At 38.8% G+C, this 10009-nt stretch overlaps 1 pseudogene; it reads right to left on the bottom strand.

The window, feature by feature from the left end:
• Window positions 1-1282: 1282 nt before the first annotated feature.
• Window positions 1283-1400, bottom strand: LOC124790755 (annotated as a pseudogene).
• Between the last annotated feature and the right edge of the window lie 8609 nt (window positions 1401-10009).

Here is a 10009-nt window from a genome sequence, read left to right on the forward strand (position 1 = left end):
CAATGAATACCCGTTTATCATCTGCATTTCTTCTTGGTGTAGCAATTTTAATGGCTAGTAGTGTACTTAATGTACAGTTTGCTATTTTTCCATTAACTTATTTACATAGTGGTAAACTAATAATAAAAGCCCATGGTGGTTTAAAAGTGGTCAAACATATTTTTTAGCCAAGACCACCATTGAAAAGGGTACTAAAAGACGCTTCTATCAGGCTGATATACAGGGTCACAATTATTGAACTACGAGATATATGAAATAAAATTGTCATAACTTTTGAACGGTTTGGGCTAGGACGTTGGCCGCGGGGTATGATGCGAATTAGTATGCGTATTGTTGTTTGGTTTAGTGACGAAGCCCACTTTCATTTGGATCGGATAGTCAATAAGCAAAATTGGCGCATTTGGGGGACTGAGAATTCGCATTTCGCGATCGACAAGTCTCTTCACTTTCAACGGGTGACTGTGTGGTGTGCAGTGTCCCGTCATGGGATAATCGGTGCAACATTCCTTGACGGCACGGTGACTAATGAACAGTGCGTGAAGGTTTTGGAAGATGATTTCATCCCTATTATCCAAAGTGACCATGATTTCGACAAGATGTGGTTCATGCAAGAGTGTTTGATGTGCTGGAGGAGCACTTTGGGGATCGCATTCTGGGTCTATGAGTACAATGACATAAGCTTCGATTGGCCGCCATATTCTCCGGATTTGAACACATGCGACTCCTTTTTGTGGGGCTATATTAAAACAAGGTCTACAGCAATAACCCCAAAACCATTGCTTAGCTGAAAACAGTCATTCAGGAGGTCATCGACAGCATCGGTGTTCCTTCACTTTAGAATTTCGCTATTCGTCTGCACCACATCATCGCCAATGATGGCAGGGGTATAAAACAAGTCATAACGTAAATCTGAATACCTGGAGTAGTGTTAACATGTTGAATAAAGTGTGTGCACACCATAGTTTGTAACTGATTTACGTTTCTTCATAGTTTAATAATTGCCACCTGTAAATAATTGTTTGAATAATACGTGGTATTTAACGAGAATTTGTTGTTATTTAACGTGCACACACTTGCAGAAGACTCCGTCCTCAGGCCACGAGTGGCCTACCGGGACCATCCGACTGCCGTGTCATCCTCCGACGAGGATGTGGATAGGAGGGGCGTGGGGTCAGCACACCACTCTCCTGGTCGTTATTATGGTATTCTTTGAGCGGAGCCGCAACTATTCGGTAGAGTAGCTCCTCAATTGGCATCACGAGGCTCAGTGCATCCCGAAAAACGGCAACAGCGCATGGCGTCCCGGATGGTCACCCATCCAAGTGCCAGCCACGTCTGACAGCGCTTAACTTTGGTGATCTGACGGGAACCGGTGTATTCACTGCGGGTAGACCGTTGCCTACACTTGCAGAAGAATGCTGTCTTATTGGCTAATGAACAAACCTTTTATTGTAACTGATCTGAGTGTGACTGGAGGTTTATAATGTTTCTTTATTTAAATATTGTTGTAAAAGATTAGTTGAGTGCAGAAAGTGATAAAGCTGAGTCAAAATCATGCATGTAGAACATAGGAACGATGTATTTTTGGTGGGGAAATAGACAGCGGCGGAACATTGCTGGAGTCAGGTGGAGATAGACAGACTTTTTGAGTGGTGCGGTCGAGGGAGCGCATCTGGACACTTTCTGTCGAGTTCTGAAAGAAGGCGGACCTGCCTGTGGTAACAGCGGTGTTTGACCGTGTAGGTCACAGATTCTGGGCAGTGGACGGCCACTACTTTTGAAGGGACCCTAACTCTTACAAGGACTGAATGTGCTCCATTCTAGAAGTCTTATTCTGATTTCTTTACAAGTGAAGAATAGGCAGATTATGAGTTTTTACTCGTTAGCTCTCATGTGTTGTTACGTAAGTTATGATACTGAACTCTCAATTATGTTGGGTTGACGAATTTTCGTGTATTGTGATTACGAAATGGACTTAGTTTTTCGCATGTCTTGATAATTATGTAGCATGGGAATTCTGCTTCCATTCTCATAACACTTTCAACAAAACTGTGGTGTATATTAGAAGGTCTTCTTCCTGTCTGCATTACAACTCGTTATTGTAGGACAGCTTTCTGTTTGTTTAAGGATGCTTTCTTGAATAAGAATTAATGAACAGATTTCTCTCATGTTGTCTACAGCAATTACTGACGTTGGAATATAAAACTTTTTGTTAATTCTTCATTTGTCTTTTATTTAATATTTCTGTTTCTTTTGCTACTTAACAATTTAAGCCAGTGCATAGACTGTGTGACTGCTGAATCACAGCTATAGGTGATTATTTCCAGCGAGTTAGCTGTTGGGTATGAAAGCAGACATGTGTGGCTAGCTCCTACGATATTATTGAGCTATTCTTTTTAAACAGAGCCGTGCCATTGCCATATTAGCTGCGGTACGAACAACATCAGGTAAAATCTCAGTTTGCTCGGATGGGATGCTGATTACAGTTAATCAGCGGAATAAACATAAGGTGACGTCGCAGACTTGAGTTATGTTACTGGATCAGCAAATCAATAAAATATCGGAAATGTATAGTGAACATTTGGGTTCTACTGAATTTCGATACTAAAACAGCGAATGGGTCCCTAAAAATATATTCACACAATCCTCTGGCCACTTAGAACCACTTACTGAAAAAAAAAAACGGGGCAGCAGGTAACAACGTTCACGGTAAAAACTTGTTAATAACAGTTGAAATTAATGCAGAAAGTACACTCTGGTTTAATAGGAGCAAGAATGTTTTAGACATCATTCAACAACTTGGCCTGTTAGTGACAAACCGTCCAGGACAAAGTGAGACATACCACAATAGCATTGGCGCAGCTATTAAAAAGACATCACATTAACAAGTAAATTGGTAATAAAGCAAGTCGGTCAACTAGAGTCTGTCAATTAATGGATCGACTGGTTACGCTACCATGATAGAGAAAGAATGAGAACAGGCATCAGAAACGAGACAAACAATTGCACGAAATGAATGAATAAGCTCTTACAACATCCCATTTTTCGTGTAGTTTAGATACATCTCTGTGAGGCAGTGGTTGAGCAATTGTTATAGTCCACAAAGTAAATTGTTCCTCGTTCTTTTGTTCGATTTTTGTATGGGTGTGGAGAAACTTTCGTTCTTTTTAACTAAGGCGAAAACAGTGGGGCATCCCTTTTTATTGGCTTTTCACTAAAGGTTGGTTACACCTGAAAGGCTGGAGGGGTTGACCCTCCAGAAACATAGCGACTTTCACGGCGTGTGTGGCGAGTCGGCACCATGACGGTGCGAGAGGTTACGACGAGACATGCCTTCCCGTTTTGTTTGGCCGGGAACAAGTCACTCACAAACGTAGGAGTCGTTTTGAAAACACAGGCGACGCGTTGTGCTTGCTTTAACACGCTCTAATCGGAAGACCACAACACGCGGCTCTAGTTCTCAGGTCGAAGTTATTCTTCCCGGACTGTTCCTCAGAATGTCACCCTGGCACGGACCAGATTCCAGCCACGCCTCGACACGCAATGGCTGTGCTGCGAGATGTCGCTGGTGGTTGCATTCCCGTGCTCACGAAGTAGTTATTGCCCCTACAGACTGGAGTTACACAGTTCAGTAAACAATAAACTTTTCCAGTCATGGACTGAAAACTGATTTTCCTCTCAGTAAATTTCATATGGAAAGGAACGGGATATTCTCGTTTCTTCCGTTTCACTGGCGAACTGGCAGCTGCAAGATTTTGATTGGGTGAAACAAGCTTCATGTTATCCTTTGGAGGGGCTAAGTGACACTGAGAAGGGAAGTACGAAAAACATTCAGGTACGAAACTCCAAGTGGGACAGAATTGGCGCTGGCGCTGAGACTTCAGTCCTGGCAGATGATCCCGAATGGCGCGGACTACGAGACTCCGGGAGCAGTGTCGGTCGGCGGCTGAAGTTGCCCACACTCTTCGATGGATGGCGTTAAATCCGGTAAGCGTTGACACAGCTAAATAGGACGCTAGGTCCGAGCTGAATTTTTCAAGCCTCACGGAAATTATGGAAGTACGGGTTTCACTCACTTTAATTACATTAATTCAACTAGCCGCTTCTCCTTAGCTCATGGGTAGACGACAGATTCGTGATTGCTTTTCCAGTGTCGACCAACTGTAATTTCAACTCATGCACGCTGAACTAACATTTCTGTAGAAGCATACGATCAAATCTGAGCTGCGGCGAGTAGTAAGTGGGTAGGTCGAGCGTACTCTTAGGCAATCTTCCGTTAGATAATTTTCCATGGATAATTCTGCGAGCAATCCCGACGCACCCACAAAATGAAAATTCAAAAAAGACTCAACGAGCCCCGAAAGGCCTCCCGAAAAGCTACTTCAGATTAAACATTTCTGTCAAAATAACTTTAAATTTAGTATCGAGCTCGATACAAATTTTCTCCCCATATCTATTTAAACGTTTATATAGTTAAGAAAATCACTTCACGTTACTTTCAACAACCCAGTTTCAACTAATTTTCGAAAACAATTAAATTTTATGTTTTTTATTAATAATGTTGCATCTTTAATTCTAACTAAATCGAAGTAAACAGAAATTGAATGGACAACGAAAAAAGACAACACAGGTGAATGAATGTAAGCGAATGAAAAATCGAAGTAAACAAAAATTGAATGGAAAAGAAGCACAACATAGGTGAACGAATGTCAGTGAATGAAAAATCGACGTAAATAAAAATTGAATGGACAACAAACAATAGACAACATAGGTGAATGATGAAAATGAGTAAATGGAGATTGATGAAAAGAATGAGGACAACAGAAAAAGAGCAACAGCTTATATATTTTTATATGTGTGAAATGGAGAATATAGAGCAGCCTGTAAAGAAATGTACTAAATGTTCTGTGGGGAAAAACACTACAGAATATGGGATAAAGTTAGATAAACCAAGATCGATTCGTAAAAATTGTATAAATAAGGTTCGAGATAATAGATAAAAAATTAAGAACGACATATTGAACAGTACAGACGATATGGGGGAGATACTAGAAAAGTGCACTAAATGTGACACAGTAAAAAGTGTAACAGAATATGGAAAGAAATTAAAAACCTAGATCAATTTGTAAGAAATGTTTAAATAATGATCGTATGAGTAGATATTCTATTAAAATGACTACCACCCAGAATAGTATGGAAGAAATGCAGACTGATATGGACAACAAACAACAGAATAACCCACAAAATGCACAAAAGGGTATGGACATCAACAACAATGAGGATAGATAAAAAATATGCAATTTATGTAACTTAGATTGTTTATGTAACTTAGATTGTTTTGCAACAAATCATGGAAAGATACTATCAATTTGTAGAGACTGTAGAAAATTAAGGTCAGAAAATAAGAAAATATATAACTCCAACCCAAAATAAATTACTCAAATCTAGGTTTTTTGTTGTGGTAATCCCCAGTTCTCTAACATTACATAAAAGGAACTATCCAGAAAAATAAAACAGCACCAATAAACTAGTGACTCGGGGTTCCCCATAGCTGAAAAACAAAGCATTTTTTATTTTAATCTTATTAAAATTTGTAGTAATAAATGGAAGAAGACAAACGCTAAAATTAGAGGTCTGTTTTTTAAGAATAAAATCTATTACCGAGATATGCGATAAAAATTAAATAGTTCGTTAAACGAAGAATAACAAATAGAATTTTTGGATTTAGTTTTACCTACAAATGGTTGTGCAAAAATTGCAGTTTATGACAAGGAAAAGGATGCTTTTGTAGAATTATAAGATTGAGATAAACGAAATAGAAACATATATATGAAAAAGATTCTTAAAGCAATTAACAAATGTTATTTGGAAGAAAACGATTCGGATTCTAGCAAACAAAGTGAAACAGATATTGATAAATATTATAAGGAACGATTTCCACAAGAAGAAGTTGTAAAAGAACACAATGGTGGACGAATTTACCGAAGAAGGATTTAATTTTTATTTGTTGTTTTGTTTGTTTAAGATACTCAAGGATTAAAATCTTTAATCTCTGGAGTTCCACAAAGACTTTCCTTAATAAAAAAATATTGGACTCCTACGCTTCGTTGCCTCCACAAAAACTCAACTTTTTCTTAATAAAAATAACGGTGTGGTTATTCGCAACACGCAATCCAGCGATCGGAAAAATCAATCGCTAAAAAAACTTAACTCGAAACGAAGATATACTAATTAAACTTGAAATGAAGATCAGTTAAATGGATGTTAATGTAAATGGACAACAAAAAGGGCAAAAAGCAAAATGGACCAAAAAGAGAAAAAGGTAAAAAAAGGCAAAAGGCTAAAGGGCCAAAGAGAATAAAGGGCAAATGGCAAAAGGCAAAAAGGACAGCAAAAATCTAATTGACTAACTGACTAAATAACTAGCTGACATTAAAATAAACATAAAAACGTTAAAATCGAACGTCGGCCCAGCTAATTTGGTAAATTAATCAACCTAGAAAGAGAATGGCTGTTTGATTTATAATAGATTTTAGCTGTGAGTCATATATTTTCAGCCTGCCCCACCACCACAGAACTAGTATTTAGAATGTGCACTATTTATTGATAGGGTTTATCCTCTGCTTACAGTTCAAATTATTTACTACTGAGTGACGTAACTACGTGGTGCTGGAGTTATTTTGAATTAACGCCAATACTAATCCTGCAGTTGCATCACTGGATCGTTTAATCTATTAATTTTAAATAAAATATTCGATGGGGATCCTAAATCTACTGAATATATCTCTATCAGCTGAGTAAATTCCATAACGTTGACATAAATTTTATTTCAATAGCTAGTTTGCATCGCTGTTGTCCATAGATACCGTTCAACCTGCAACTAATACTGTCGTTTTGATAATCTCCTCAACGTCAGGACGCTTTTTTATTGGCTGTATAACAGAGACAGTAATTCAGTTGAATATACGAGTATTTCAAAATGTCCCAGTTTGCAGTTGTTTTCCGACATTGTTTACAGTTATATGAGTGCAGGTATGCGGGAAGTCGTGATGGCAGCGTCATTCCGTAGCAGTGGATTGTTAGGTCGCAAATGCGGTCTCTGGTGGATTGACTATGTGACTGGACAGAGGGTCCAAGACGGCAGATTTGCAGTGGGTATTAAGAGTACAGCTACGGGGGATTTCACAGGTCGTAAATATTCGGCCTTTCATTAACCCTCCAGCAGGTGCACCGATTTTCGTAACACGAGCGGGCGCGCGGCGCACTTTGTACACATGTAGTCAAAAGCTGTCATTATGCTACCAAGGGAAACATGTGTGAACTAAATCACAGTTCAATTTTCATTTATTTTCACAACAATACAAGAGACTTATATTACATTGCTAATTTACAATTTGATTCAACAAACAAAAAAATTTCATATCATTCTATTGTCGCAGCTGACATATCAATTTACTCCAACACTTTTTTAAGCACATACGGAACAAAAACACTCCTTCGTTGCAATATAAAATGACAAAGGCTTTAGATAATGAAGTATCAGTCATCACAAAGTTCCTTCTATCTACATAGTTAATTGTCTTGCATTTTCGGGAAATGCTTTACACTTCGCACATGTATGCACTGTTTTTATATATCCCTTGCAAACAAAGATATGGCATGAACTACACCTATGGTAGCAGGTGTGTTTTGCTTGTACACATGTCACACAACGACCACTTTTCTTGGTGGTAGGCTCCTCAGTTCTTTCATCACGTCGATTTTTGTATTTCACGAGGAAAGTTGCAATGTCGGAAGGCAGTCAAGAAATATTAGCCCTTTCCGCTAGTTGAGGCTTCATAAGAGACAGTGCTAAATCTTTCAAGAAAATTATTCTTTTCTTTTTTGGATATGCCTCATCTGCATGAAAAATTATTTGATCATTGATTCCTGCTGTATCCATTAGAGCACAGAGTATAACCAATGGGCATCTTCTTGTCACCCGTTCGACAGAATACACACCTCCCATTTGATCGACTGTGTCGACTGCTCCCTTTGTTATATTGTAATCCAAAACTATCTCTGGTTTATCTGTAACTTCGTCAGTGATTTCAAAATCGTGCTTAGTAGTAAGTAATGTAACTGCCGTGTTTTGTTTCTACACATACGAAACTAGCGTCATATCATTACGAAAACCAAATAAAGAGGAATGGATAGGACTATATTTCCCAGGCAAAAATTCTTGTGGGATCTCGCATTTATTTTTTCTCACTGTGCCGATGCATGTTAGTCGCTTTTTCAAAAGGGAGTTGGGTAAGGAACAGCTATTGTACCACTTGTCCATTGTAACGTTTCTTCCTGAGCTTTCAGTGTGAGTAACTAGCTTTCCTACAATATCAAAGGGAGATTAGAAACGTCTATGATACTTTAGGTTGTTTTCCACAATATACTTCACTATTACTAGTGAAAAACGTTTTAGAATCTGCTAAAGCAAAAATCTTTATTCCGTACTTCACCGGTTTGTTCGGAATATACTGAACAAAAGAACAGCCATCCCGGAAAGCTTGCAACTTTTCGTCTACGGTCACAAATTGGCCTAACTATAAGCGTTTTCACAATTCACCACAAAGGCATCCAATATTTACTTTATTGCAGCAAGTTTATCAGTTACTCTTCCTTCTTGCCTTGTACTCTTGTCGTCAAAACGGATACATCGTAAAAGGAACAGAAATCTTCTGTAGCTCATCACAGCTCTCGTAATCTCCATGTCAGTACCATCCGTTGTCCACAGTTTAGTGACATTTGTATGGTTTGCTTTCTTAGTCTCGATGAGATACGGAAATCCCAACAATGGCATTATTTCAGAACTTTTAGTTTCCTTAGCGTCCCTTTCTCTGGAATGCTGTACACATTCTTTCTTAGATTGAATATATATGATCGTGTATTTTACATTTTCATCAATCATTTCTGGGGTAAGTATTGTCCAGAAAACCTCTGTTTCACTTGTGAACCCTCTGGCAACACGTGTAGGACCAGGGAATATTTTCACAATATTCTTTCTTTTCGTTTTCAAAGCCACTTTAGGATACATTTTATTCCATTTAGATGTTTCGTCTCCACCAGTGGAGAGTGGCTCTTCACAGTCATTATCTGAATCGTGGACTTGATCAGAGTCTGAATCGTGGTCATTTCGTGTGATAAATTCCTCTTCTCCTTCTTCAGAGTCGTCATCGTTTTCATTGTCTGGTACAGAGTTGAACTCTGGATTATCATTGAGTAAGCAAAAAAGCTCATTATCTGTCAGCTTTGATCTCGCACTGCACAGTAATATACCCGCTTGTTACGTGTTATCTTTTGATTCGATTAAAAAGGAATGAAATAAAAGTGAAGGAAAATTTTTTTACATGATCGGGCGCGTGGCGTACTTTCTACATCTACATTGATACTCCGCAAGCCACCCAACGGTGTGTGGCGGAGGGAACTTTGTACACTATGATGACACACTCGCGTTTATTTTAAATTACTGTACTTCACGTGAACCTATGAGAACACAACTTCTCACTGTACTAGCTAAACAATAATGCAGGAATGGGTAGGAGCTTGCTATTGTAAAACAAGAATGGAACTGTCTGTGCACGACAATATTATTTGCGGTTGGTGCATTTTATACACAGGGTCGCCCATTGGACGGTTATTAGTGATACTTTTTTAGATTGTAATTTCCAGTTTCTAATATATACAGGGTGGAGAAAAATTGTCTCACGAAATTTTAACACTGGATAGCTGCTGCTAGTAGGAACCAAAATTACTAATGTTAATTTTTAAACTACGGAAACATGGCGCCACGCACTCCTACAATCATAGCGCTGCCCGTCAACCTACGAACGGCAACAGGGCAATCCCACGGCCAATCGAAGCGCGTGGCGCCAAGTTTCCGTAGTTTAAAAGTGGTGTGTTGTCGACCTACACAATATTAGTAATTTTGGTTCCTGCTGGCAGCAGCTACCCATGGTTAAAATTTCGTGACACA

This window comes from Schistocerca piceifrons, chromosome 3, assembly GCF_021461385.2.
Source record: "Schistocerca piceifrons isolate TAMUIC-IGC-003096 chromosome 3, iqSchPice1.1, whole genome shotgun sequence".
Taxonomy (NCBI): domain Eukaryota; kingdom Metazoa; phylum Arthropoda; class Insecta; order Orthoptera; family Acrididae; genus Schistocerca; species Schistocerca piceifrons.